The sequence below is a fragment of the Podarcis tiliguerta genome (assembly GCF_965153285.1).
Source record: "Podarcis tiliguerta genome assembly, chromosome: 4".
NCBI classification, from domain to species: domain Eukaryota; kingdom Metazoa; phylum Chordata; class Lepidosauria; order Squamata; family Lacertidae; genus Podarcis; species Podarcis tiliguerta.
In genome coordinates this window covers 100,748,927-100,762,264 of record NC_139537.1, presented here as the reverse complement: position 1 = coordinate 100,762,264, position 13,338 = coordinate 100,748,927, and the positions used below count along the sequence as shown (strand labels likewise).

At 43.2% G+C, this 13,338-nt stretch overlaps 1 long non-coding RNA gene across 1 annotated transcript; it reads left to right on the top strand.

The window, feature by feature from the left end:
- The first annotated feature begins 1,485 nt into the window (after positions 1–1,485).
- On the top strand, positions 1,486–12,930 carry LOC310675433. Its single transcript, XR_014510149.1, has 3 exons — positions 1,486–1,662; positions 6,074–6,186; positions 12,178–12,930. It is a non-coding gene; the product is annotated as an uncharacterized lncRNA (long non-coding RNA).
- The last annotated feature ends 408 nt before the right edge of the window (positions 12,931–13,338 follow it).

The following is a 13,338-nucleotide window of genomic DNA, read 5'->3' as shown; positions in this document are numbered from 1 at the left end:
AAAGAATTTACAAACTAATTTCAACCTACTCAAAACACTGATTTTTTTAAAAAAAATCTTTAATTGCCCTATGCACATTCATTTTAATTGTATAAAATGTAAAATTCTATAGGAATGAAATTGTTGTTTTCTTTCTAATACAAAATGATAATAGATTTTAATTGCAACCTTTCTATTCCAGTCATATAATTTCACTGTGGATTTTGCTTTGTTAGAAAACAAAGGTCATAGAAACTTTGACAGCACCTGCTTAATAAGACTGCCTATTATTTTTGTACAATTTTTACAAAGAACTTTGCATAAGTATTTTGTCATATGACTTCTTGGTAAGGTTAAATCTTTTGTTCAAGTGCAAATAAATGGTGTGAAAAATAGGTGGTCATCAATATGCATGGGAATGTATTGCATCTCATGGCAGGACTAACAACTTTCACTCATTCAAAGGAATCTTCATTACTATTTAGCTAAAAACAATAATTTTCGCATAATTAACAACTTTTCTTTCACTCACCAGTTATTGGAAAACTACAAAAGGGCAAGAGCACTGAACTCAGTTTTGCAAGACAGATGGAAAAGGAAAACTCTCTTTCCATAAATATTGGGTGTTTAAATTTTCTTCACCAACTGATAGCATATCATCCCAATCACAATTCCCCTGGGTTTAACAGTGAGTCCATAAGTGACAGTAGAGGCCAATTATGGATCCAAACATCCTTCCACAGTGGGGACATAGGTTTTCAGGCAGGGGTTGATCACAGTGAGGGATTGCCAAGAATGCCTGCCTCTTAGTGTGTTTCTCCCTTTTGTCCTGAGTTTGAGCATCTTCAAAACCCATAACAACTTTGGTAAAGGCTGTTCTCCAATTGGAGCGCTCGTAGGCCAGTGTTTCTCAGTTGTCGGTGTTCATACTACATTTTTTTAGATTTACCTTGAGAGAGTCTTTGAACGTCTTTTGTTGACCACCAGCATTATGCTTTCTAGTTTTAAGTTCAGAATAGAGTAGTTGCTTTGGAAGGCAATAATCAGGCATCCGAACAACATAACCAGTCTACTGAAGTTGATGTTGAAGAATCATTGCTTCAATGCTGGTGATCTTTGCTTCTTCTAGTACATTGGCATTAGTTCACCTGTCTTCCCAAGTGATAAGTAAAAAAAATTGAGAGACACCCTTGATGGAATCTTTCGAGGAGTTGGAAATGGCGTTTATAAGTGGTCCACATTCCACAGAAATACAGTAAGGTTAGCAGTACAGTGGAGCCTTTACTTACAACCATAATCCATTCCAGATGTCTGGTCATAACTAGAAACGTACATAAGGAGATGCACACTTTTCCATAGAAAGTAATGGAAAAGTGAATTGATCCATTCTAGACGTTGAAAAACACCCCCTAAAACAGCAATTTAATATGGATTTTATTGTCTTAACAAGACAACGGACTTATGGACCATAGATCCATAAAATGAAGGCAACAATCAATGTACTATAAAATAAATAAGACAGTATTGTAGATGAAAATATTTTTTTCTTACATGCATTGAGGGTGAGTGGGCTTACCTGGCTACAAGCTGGGGGTGGGGCAAGGGTCGGTAAAGAGCTGATTCACTTCGGCCAGGGTCACTTTTTTTTCTTGCCAGGCCAGGTTCTTCTCTGGACTTCCTCAGGTTGGTTCCTCGGTGGGGTTTGGGGCTGCAGTGCACCATGCTGTGCCTCCTGCAGGCGGCACCTCTTCCACAGCTTCGGGGGTGGGATGGGGGTCCTCTCCCCAGCAGCAGAGGGCTCAGCGCTTCTCTGCAGCCAGTGGGGTGAGCTCCAGCAAACCGGAGGCTTCTCCCTGGTGATGGAGGCCCCAGCACTGCCCCACAGCCAGCCAGGCGAGCTCCGGGCTGCTGGCAAGGCCTCTGTGAAACTCAGAAAATTAGAACATCATGGAAAAGTTCATTTATTTCAGTAATTCAACTTAAAAGGTGAAACTAATATATGAGATAGCCTCATGACATGCAAAGTGAGATATATCAAGCCTTTATTTGTTATAATTGTGATGATTACGGGGTGCAGCTGATAAAAACCCCAAATTAACAATATCAGAAAATTAAAATATTAAATGAAATCAGCAAAACAAGGATTGCAAATAGAGCAATATTGGACCTCTGAGAAGTAGAAGCATGCATATGTACTCAGTACTTGGTTTGGACCCCTTTTGCATCAATTACTGCCTCAATGCGGCGTGGCATGGATGCTATCAGCCTGTGGCACTGCTGAGGGGTTATGGAAGACCAGGAAGCTTCAATAGCAGCCTTCAGCTCTTCTGCATTGCTCTGTCTCATGTCTCTCATCTTTCTCTTGGCAATGCCCCATAGATTCTCTATGGGGTTCAGGTCAGGCAGGTTTGCTGGCCAATCAAGCACAGTAATCCCATGTCCATTGAACCAGGTTTTGGTACTTTTGGCAGTGTAGGCAGGTGCCAAAGTCCTGCTGGAAAATGAAATCAGCATCCCTATAAAGCTCGTCTGCAGAAGGAAGCATGAAGTGCTCCAAAATCTCCTGGTAGACCCTGGACTTAATGAAGCAGAGTGGACCAACACCAGCTAATGGCATGGCTCCCCAAATCAACACTTCACACTGGACTTCAAGCATCTGGCACTGGAAACTTCACACTGGACTTCAAGCATCTGGCATTGTGTGCCTCCCCATTCTTCCTCAGATTCTGAGTCCTTGGTTTCCAAATGAGATGCAAAAGTTGCTCTCATCAGAAAGAGGACTTGGGAGGACTGAGCAACAGACTAGTTCTCCCCCCCCCCCCCCCTTTAGCCCAGGCAAGATTCTTCTGACGTTGTTTCTTGTTCAGGAGCGGCTTGACAAGAGGAATACGACATTTGAAGCCCATCTCCAGGAGCCGTCTGTGTGTGGTGGCTCTTGATGCACTGACTCCAGCCTCAGTCCACTCCTTGTGAAAGTCCCCAATACGTTTGAATGGTCTTTTCCTGACAATCCTCTCCAGGCTGCGGTCATCCCTGCTGCTTGTGCACCTTTTTCTGCCACACTTTCCTCTTCCGCATAACTTTCCATTTCGATACAGCACTTTGGAAACATCCAACTTCTTCTGCAATTACCGTTTGAGGCTTTCCTTCCTTACGGAGGGTCTCAATGATGGCTTTCGGCACAACTGTCAGGTCAGCAGCCTTCCCCATGATTGTGCTTCCTACTGAACCAGACTGAGAGACCATTTAAAGGCTCAGGAACCCATTGTAGGTGTTATGGATTGAATAGCTACTGCACCTTTTCACAATATTCTAATTTTCTGAGATTGTTAATTTGGAGTTTTTATCAGCTGTACCCCATAATCATCACAATTATAACAAATAAAGGCTTGACATATCTCGCTTTGTATGTCATGAGTCTATCTCATATATTAGTTTCACCTTTTAAGTTGAATTACTGAAAAAAATTAACTTTTCCACGATATTCTAATTTTCCGAGTTTCACCTGTATCTAAAGGAAAGTTCATAAGTCAAAGCACCTACTGCAGGTTGTAACTGGAATCGTACGTAAGTAGAGCCATACGTAAGTCGAGGTTCCACTGTACAATAGCTTTGTAAACAAGCATTTTGGTTTCCCTATGAATGTCCGACACTCTGCACTTCAATCGGGAGAAAGCTGCACTCACAGAGCTCAGGCGATGCTGGATTTTGGCATCAATGTTGGCCCTTGTGGAAAGATAACTGCCCAGGTAGGAGAAGTGATTGGCTTTCCAACGTTACACCATTGAGTTGGATTTGTGGTGCTGTAGAGGGGTTGTTTTCTGCTTGTTGGTGCAGCACTTTGGTTTTTGGGATGTTGAGCAATAGGCCAAGCTTTTCGTAAGCTTCTGCAAAGATATTTAGGATTGTTTGGAGGTCATCCTCTGAGCGTGCACACACTACATTGTGATCAGCATACTGAAGCTCTATGGAGGAAGTTACAGTAATCTTACTCTTTGCTTTCAGCCTGCTCAGATTGAACAGCTTTCCATCTGTTCGATATATGATTTCTACTCCAGTGGGAGTTTCCCTTCGACAAAGTGTAGGATAATGGCAATGAAAATAATAAATAGAGTTGGGGCTATAACACAACTCTGTTTAACACCTGATCCCACCGTGAATGGTTCATTTTGAGAGCCATTGTTATCTGTGATTGTTGCTGTCATATTAACACGGAGGAACTGGAAAATGTTCACAATTTTTCCTGGGCAGCCAATTTTCATAAGGACAGTCCACAGGGCATTACGATTTACAGTGTCGAAGGCCTTAGTCATGTCAATAAATGCCATATACAAGGATTAGTTTTGCCCTCTGCATTTTTATACCTTTGCCCATGCAAATAAAATAATAGCAATAACAATAATAAATAAATAAATTGTTTGTACCTTGCCCATCTTACTGGATTGCCCCAGCCACTCTGGGCGGCTTCCAACATATATATGTAAAAACATAATAAAGCATTAAACATTAAAAAGCTTCCCTAAACAGGGCTGCCTTCAGATATCTCCTTTTTTAAAATAAAAAATAGTTTTTATTGATTTTTACATTTATATCTTTATCACAACAACATCATCTCAGATATAAACCCAAATCCCACTACAACTTCCCTCAACTTCTTCTTCTGGTTTGTTGCTTAATACTTTCCCTGCTTTTGGTTGCCTTCAGATATCTTCTGAAAGTCAGATAGTTGTTTATCTCCTAGTCATCTGACAGGAGGGCTTTCCACAGGGTTAAGGCGCCACTACCGAAAAGGCCCTTTGCCTGGTTTCCTGTAACTTCACGTCTCACAGTGAGGCAACCGCCAGAAGGTCCTCGGAGCTGGACCTCAGTGTCCGGGCTGAATGGTGGGGGTGGAGCTGCTCCTTCAGGTATACAGGGCTGAAGCCATTTAGGGCATGGGTAGGCAACCTAAGACCCAGGGGCCAGATGCGGCCCAATCGCCTTCTCAATCTGGCCCGTGGACAGAATCAGCATGTTTTTACAAGAGTAGAATGTGTGCTTTTATTTACAATGCATCTCTGGGTTATTTGTGGGGCACAGGAATTTGTTCATTTCCCCCCCTTCAAAATATAGTCCAGGTCTGAGGGACAGTGGACTGGCCCCCTGCTGAAAAGTTTAGGGCTTTAAAAGTCAGCACCAGTACTTTGAATTGTGCTCGGAAATGTACTGTTTGTAGCAAACACAGAGGTTTTTATGTGCTACATTGCTCCTCTATACTGAAATCCTTAATGTTACATTAATGAAATGTTAATGCTAGTAATGGTTATATTAAACTTTACCTTTGCTGTAATATAAACATCCATCCACACTTACCTTTTGCCTTGCACTTTCGAGACACAGGTCCACGCTTTCCTGGTCCATGTCTGAGTGCTGGCTATTTATTTACTGCTCCTCTGCTTTCCCCAGGAAAACCTAATCTTTACCGCTGAATCAGAGCAAACAGTCATTGTGGTTTTCCGCAGTATTTCCCAAATATGATGCTGCCTGTGGTGTCTGTGAGCCAGGCCTTCGCGCAGTTTGCCAGAATATGCCTTTTCAGACATGTTGAATGGGCCACTTTCAGGTGATGGGGGGGGGGGGGTTCCACTCTTATTGGGCAATAAAATTTTAATCAATTGTTTTATCAGTACATCCTCCATATCCTCCATTCCAGTAACCCGTTGTATAATTAATTTTAACACAATTGATTATTTGTCACCCTCATTGCACATTTGATTAGCACCCCGATTAATTCATTACACATTTGATTGGCACCCCCTATTACTTCATTACACAATCCATTTTGATATCGTTTCATAAACACCCCTCTCCCGATTAATTCATTAGCTGTGGGAGTTTTAATTTTAACTCATTTGATGAATTATAGCCCTATCAATCAACTGCTGATTGATAGGTTGCTATGATTAATTTGCAATTCATGATTAATTCATTGGCCATTGGCAATCAGTTATTGATTTCTATATTTTGATAATCAGTGGGCAATTGATAATTAATTGGCAATTCATTAATTATCAATTGATTGGCAGTAACCACTTGCTTATTGCTGGTTCCTTAGCAGTTCCAATGACCACATGAACGCAGGAGAGGGCCTTCTTGGTAGCTGCTTCTAGACTGGAGCTCCCTCCTTAGAGAAGTCAGTCTGGCTCCCCCTTGTCCTTCTGCTGGCAGGTAAATACTTTTTTGTTCCAACAGCCTTTGGGGAACTGATTTTTAAATGTTGTGCTGTTTTTATTGTAATTATTTATATGGTTTTAATAGACTGGAGCATAGCTGTCAAGTGTCCCTTATTTGAAGGGACAACCCCTTATTCCAGTGCCATGTCCCGCTGCTGTCCCTTATTGATGGATGTCCCTTAAATGATGTCCCTTAAATTTCAAAGGAAGCAGCTCCTATCCCTCCCTCCCTGCCGGCCAGGGAGGAGGGAGGCTCCAACTGTGTTGCTTAGCTGTGTTGCTCACCCAATAAGAAGTCTAAGAACGACTGGGGGGTGGAGCTTGCATGCCTTGTGTGTGGCTAGTTAATGCAAGCTGAGGGGGGTTTTGAATACTGGACGCCATTTTGTTGCACGTGCTGCTGCAAACTTTGCAGTGCAAAGCCAGGCGGGGAGCCATCTTAAGCTGAGGCTGCATAGGCCTTGTGGTGCATGTGATTCAGATTCTATTCAGTTGAACCTCTGGTTACAAAGTTGGTTGGACAGTGTTCTCGAAGCGACCAGCATGAGTTTGACCAGACTGCAGGAGTACAGGAAGACTGGAGTGCCTGGAACAGGTGAGGCTGCAGGTCCCTTATTTTGGCTGCAGGTCCCTTATTTTCAAGGCTGCTGGTCCTTTATTTTCAAATCTGTAAGTTGACAGCTATGGACTGGAGGGAGAAAAAGAGTTTAATAGTTGCACCTATTTTAACTGTAAACTGCCCTGAGTCCTTTCAGGGAAAAGGGTGGGGTATAAATAGATATAACATAACCACAATAGCTTGTATGCTGTTGTTAGAAATTGGTGGGATGAAGGGGGAAGAGGGAGTTTGGAGTGGGAGGCTGCTGCAGCCTTTTTGCCTAATGACAAGCCTCCACTGGCTCCTTCTAAGGTTCTTCATAATGAGCAGCACTTACTGTATTTCCAGCTCTGGCCTCCCATGTCTTCCACCTCCATACTCTCTATGCCTGGATTCAGGCATAGCTGCAAACAACAGCCCCAGCCAAGTCCCAATAGTGCAGCTGCACACAAGAGCCTTTATTGCCCAGGGATCCTTGGCACATGCGTGCTTCCTCTTCAGGGAAAGGTGTTGCACTCTAAGTGTTTGCTGTAGAAAACAGTAGCTTATTGCAAGTGTGACTGTTGCAAGCATGATGGTGCAAAGTGTCCCACAAACAAAAATAATTCAAAAGTCGGTTCACAAAATCCGGTGCCAGCCATCAATCAAGTACAGGAAAAAGGTGCTGAGAGATCAAGCAAGGTAAACCATGTACAAATGAGGTCAAAGTGTGGGATATCAAGTGCGTGAACATAAATGCATGTCAGGAATGTATTTGGGGCAGGGACCAGTGTGCATGGGCCATCTGAGCACCTCTAATTTTCTTTTTCTTTTCTTTTTATCACTAAGTTTTTTCTATGTTCCCTCAAGCAATCTTAGCAAAATGTTGGATTTTCATGGAAAGTAAAGAGTCAAAATTAGTGAGACACCCCAAACTTTTTCAGATTTATATGATATGACTTTTATCTACCTTTTCTTTATATAAAAGTAGTAGTAATAATAATGACATTAATATCCCACGTTTTCTCCCAAGAGCTCAAAGTGATGTACATGGTTGTCCCTCTCCCTAGTTATTCCCCACAACAACCCTGTGAGGTAGGGAAGGCTGAGAGGCACTGACTGTCCCAAGGTCACCCAGTGACCATGGAACTGAGCTCCTTGGGCTCCTTGGGGAGGGAGGGCTGGTGTCAGGACTCAGTGAAGTTAAGTCTTTATTCAAAGACATCAAAACAGCTCTGATCCTTCTTCCCTTGAGGGCTCCCGAGCCGGTGCCCCCCCCCCCCCGCTCCTCTGTATCCAGCCAGTCCATGACACAGAGTGCAAATTAGTAAAGGAATATTAGTAGCACCACCTTCTGGAAATGGACTTACAGGTTGCAATGGAGGCACCATTATCTGTGGCCTCCATCTGAGCAGTTCCAGAAGGACACCATGGTCAGCTTACTTCATTGACCAGAGCTTCTCTGGAAACCAAGGAGCCTCCTGGGTAGAATCTACACTGGTCAGTTATAACATTAAAAATGCATTATAAAAATGTGACACCAGAGGGTGGTGTAGAGCAGCAATCCATCGGCAATGAGAAATTGCATTGAGAGCTATATTACATATTTTTTACAGCAGTTTTACAGATCAGTGTAGATCCAGCCCTGGACTCCCCATGGCCAGAGAGTGAGTGTAGGAGCGATCACGTCTAGGCAATCATTTTAGGTGAATGCTATAAGATTTTCTTGTTTAGCTATCTCTCCGTGGCCCAGGGGAGCACAAAGTGGAAGTCTTTGCAGTCTGTGGCATTTCACATCATAGTGAATATTTTCTTCTCTTATATAACATTGACCTGTTTTTTTGAAGCATTGTGTCTATTCCAGTCCCTCAAATTCAGATGAGATTAAAATCTAAATGAATTAAGTAAAGCCACATAATGTAAAGTGATGCATATTTTTCATGGATAGAGAACGAAAGTGGTTGTAAGTTCAGTGAGATCAGATGGCAAATCCTGTTTGAAGGCGTTCTGTAGGGAAAGATATCAATTGTGCTTAAATATTTTATAACATTTGGCTGAGAGAAAATTCATGTGATCCTGATGCGGGCTTGAAGCTCAAGGATGGGATTTCTTCCCTTTTCTGATAACAAGCTGTCTGAACCTAGATGCTATAGATAGAGCAAACAGAGGGGAGGAATCCAGTGTCTAAAGGTACCATGTATCTAAAACTCTGCTTTGTTTCCTCAAATTCTAATTTGGAATGTAGAGATCTAACACAGAGCAGCCATATTCATAGTCATACCCTGATCTGTATATGGTAGAGAAAGAAAGAACAGGCATTTTAAAGGGAGTATTCCACCTTGTGAAATCTGTTTTCTAATTAGTGTATCATTTATATGCTAAATGAAGTGCAATATATCATTTAAGTGCTACAGATAAGTAAAGCTCAATACCAGATACTTACTAATAGTAACATGTGCCAAGAATTAGAGGCTTGTAAATGAAAGAAAAGTTGGATGAAATGCCAGCAAGAAGAAGAAGAAGCCACTTTGCTATACATTAGCCACTGCTTTTGAGAAGCTGAATGAACTGTATGGACACAAAAATCCATGGTTATTTATATATCTGTTGTTTTCCAGTCCCTGCTTAAACACACACATATATACATCCAGGCATATACAAGTAGTAAATTTAGAAACATTCCGTAGTAGAACATCACAAACTTGAAAACTATTTAATTTTTTTAACTATTTGTTGAAAACTTCTACCTCTCACATGCACAAATATATAATATGTCCCTTTAGAACAGTTACCTTCCTTAAGTTTTATCATTATATTATTTTTTAATTCTTCTTTCTTTTTTCTATTAAGAGCTTGGCTTGGTGTTTTTGTAAATAAACATTGTACCAGGAGGTGGGGGGGGGGGGGGACACAGCAGAGGTATACTTGCATTTCTTCCAAAGATCCTCCTTGCCTTTTGGTATTTGAAGCAAGAGAGTGTCTCTTTCAAGCTGATGCATCATATTCATACTGTGGATATCCTGTATATTTCCAGTATCATAGACTTCACCCCATTACTCCTCCATCCTTTTTGCCTTCTTTCCCAAACATTTATATCATCATTATTCTTTCTGCACATATCCTCATGTTTTTTTTCTCCTGCTCCCAACACCACAATTGGTTGCTTGGTTCATGCTCAAAAATGCAGATATCCACAATGCCACTTTTAAATGCATGTTTTATCTATTCTCTTTTTTTTTCAAACAAACAAACAAACAATCAAACAAACAAACAGAAAACTATCCAGGTTATGATCAAATGACAGCCTCACTTGTGATTGGGCCATGGAACAGTTGCTTTGCTTATTATCTTAAACCCCCCCCCCCCCCCCCGCTCTACCAGTTATGTTCCTTCACCTTGTGCTTAGAAATAAAAATGTGGCTTTTGCAGCTGGGGGACAAACAACCCAGCCAATAATATTTTTCCAATTTACAACTTGTTGTCTCCTCTGACAGCAGAGAGTGGCTTCTGTCCTTTTCCCGAACTCATTTTGGTAGCAGCAAGCCCATAGATGGAATTCCCACTATTGTAATCGGAGACCAATTGCTGGTACAATCTTACTTGTTTGTCTACCATGTTTTGACAGATCATGTCAGATATGGTTCAGTCCAGAACATATCAGATGAGCCATTCACAAATGAAGGTGATATTTTGTTGTTGGAGGGTGGAGAGTATTCAAGAGTGCATTCCTGAGGTGGTAGGACAACTTCATGGCAAATAAACAGCATTGAAAATCATGTATGATAAGCTCAGTTTTTAAAATGCATATTGAAGGTTGTTGGGCTATTGCTGGTAAGTTTTGGGCAGCTTCTGGTTTCTATTTTAAAAGCAAAAAAATTAATGAGCATTATACATACAAACAATGGGTTGGACCTAGACAGGCAGATCAATTCAAACTTCAGGAATCAAGAAAAATATACCCTGGAGTAAATTATGCCAATGTAACCTAATTAAAACTTTATTCAGGAACAGGGCTGCTGCCAGCCAAGCCAACTGGAACCAGACAGAGGAGAAACAAAATGGAATTTGATGTGTACTACCCTCCCAGTGCCCCTTCATGGATCACTGCCTTGCTGTGCGAAGGGGCTTGAATAACTCAGAGAAGCTATGAACAGGTCATAGTGGAGAGTTTTGACCAAACGTGATCCACCTGGAGGAGGAACCGGCAAGCCACTTCAGTATCCCTGCCAATAAATGCTTTTGAATTATGGTGCTGGGGGAGACTCTTGAGAGTCCCATGGACTGCAAGAAGATCAAACGAAGAGTCGGACACGACTAAATGACTAAACAACAACAACACCACCCTCCCAGTGCAACTTTTGCTGGGCTGCTCAGCTGCAAGCTGAGCTGAGTTGGGAATAGGCCTAAGTCTCCCATTCCCATAGCCCAGGAATGAGGGACTGCAGGGGAAATCCATACCAGAATATTTTTGTATCCATTTGTACAATTATTCCTCCTGGCTCATTGGCACATCCTAAAAGGTTAAACCCTTTGGGATTTGTCAGGGTTTTTGGTTTGCTTTATGGTTTTGACTCACTGTTTGTGCTTTAATGATCAGTATTGGCAGGATATGGGAGGAACCCCTTGTGCACTCCCTGAAGGCTGGGGCCTGCCAGAAGGGGCGCCCCAATAATGAATGGTGCTGCCCCTGTCCGCTGCTCTTACAGGTGATCTAGCATCTCCCACACCATGCAAACAGTGACTTCTGAAACAGGTGTGCGGAATTTAGATATTAGGTCAGGCATCATGTAGCCACCAAGGGCTTAAAGGGTTTAAAGTATTTAAATCTCCTAGATGGGGTCAGAGCTTTGAGCTGCAAGTCAACATGGAGAAATCTACAGCAAGACTGGCCCCAGTAAAGCAGCTGCCAGAACTGTTGATCTGTGCCTCCCACTTCCCACTAAGTCTGCTCCCATCCAAACAATATTAAACTCCATTGGGGAAGCCCCCCCCCCCCGCTCTCTGTGCTCTTTGCCTTGCTACATGCAAAGCTTTCCAAGACTTGGAGACAAGGCAGCGGGGGGTGGAGGGGTGGGACCAGAAGCAGTGGCGTAGCGTGAGGGGTGCAGGGGGGGCTGGCTGCACCGGGCGCAACATCTGGGGGTCAGGGTTAGGGGGCGCAAATCCACAGGTTAGGGGGTGCAAATCCACGGGTTAGGGGCGCAAATTACTTGCCTTGCCCCGGGTGCTGACAACCCATGCTACGCCACTGACCAGAAGGCTCCTGTGAATCTGTTGCAGCCTCAGCCCCCACCCCCCATTTAAAATGTAATTCTTAATAAAGTGGAAAAATTATTTGGGGGAGATACCTGTCTCTATTTTACTTGGTATGTGTATTCTTTAGCTCTTACTCACCCACTCTTGTTACAGCAACTACAAGTTGCTCTACTTTTGTACTTCAGGACTCTTAGCAGCTCCAAAAGAATTTCCTGATTCTGTGCCAGCTGATCCCATAGAGGTGGAATCTGGATCTTGTTCTTGCAACCATGACTACTAATCAGCATAGGTGATGGAAACATCATCTTAGAATAGAATCCAGAGGCTGCTGAGATCTTGGCACACTGCTATGAAGCACCACTATAGCAGGCACCCCATAAGGTAAAGGGGAGTCCTTTCTCTTTCCCTTGTCATGGCTTGACATTGGAGAGGGGCAGTGGAACACAAACACCTCTCCTTCCCTGTCATTCTGACCCACCAGAAGCCTGGTAAAAGGCATGGGAGCATGGCGGCAGCTGGTGCCCCTTGGGCCTGGTAGAGGAGACGTCAGGGAGGCCACCTCCGTCTCTTCCCTGTGGAGTGCCCAAAGGGCAACACTGGGACGGAGGAGGAGAAAGCCAACCGTCACACATGCCCCCCCCCCCGGACTCACTGTAAGAAAGAAGGCAGGCAGGTGGGGTGGCTGGCTGAGATTTGTGGGGCAGTGCCCCATTCACCCTAATGGACCAGCCCCCACTGTGTGGAAGCTGAGAAAAGGAGTGGCTTGTGGGTACATAGGAGCTGGGAAGAAGGGAATAAGTTGATCTATTTCCTCATTTTTGTTGTTGGGGAGAAGGAAGAAGCTCAACTTATTTCTCAGTGGGGCCCATGTCAGTTGGGGAAAATTTGCCCATATCTAGAAAAAACAGGTTGACTCAGGCCACATGGTGTGATAATGGCTTCTTAAATCACATGGCCCACACCAGATTGACAGAAGTTTACCACAGTCACTAGCTGGTACCGGTATTCAACGGCTTCCCCTCAAGCTTAGGAGTTACAAGCATCCTCACCCCCCCCCCAAGTGCCTTGGGGTTTTCTTTCAAGGCTTCTCCACAGGCCTGCTGCTGCTGCTGCTGCTACTTTGGTGGCAGTCACAAGAACACAGAAGAAGAGCCTTCTTTTTTGAAGCTGCTGCTAAAAGAAGTTGCACTGCGGCCAGAACTGCTTCTGCAGAGCAAAGAACAGGCTCAGGCTTTTAAAGCAGCATAGAGTTCATTGTCCTTTAGGATCGGATATGGTATACAGGATAGCCATTAGTAAGCAGAATTCTGTAAA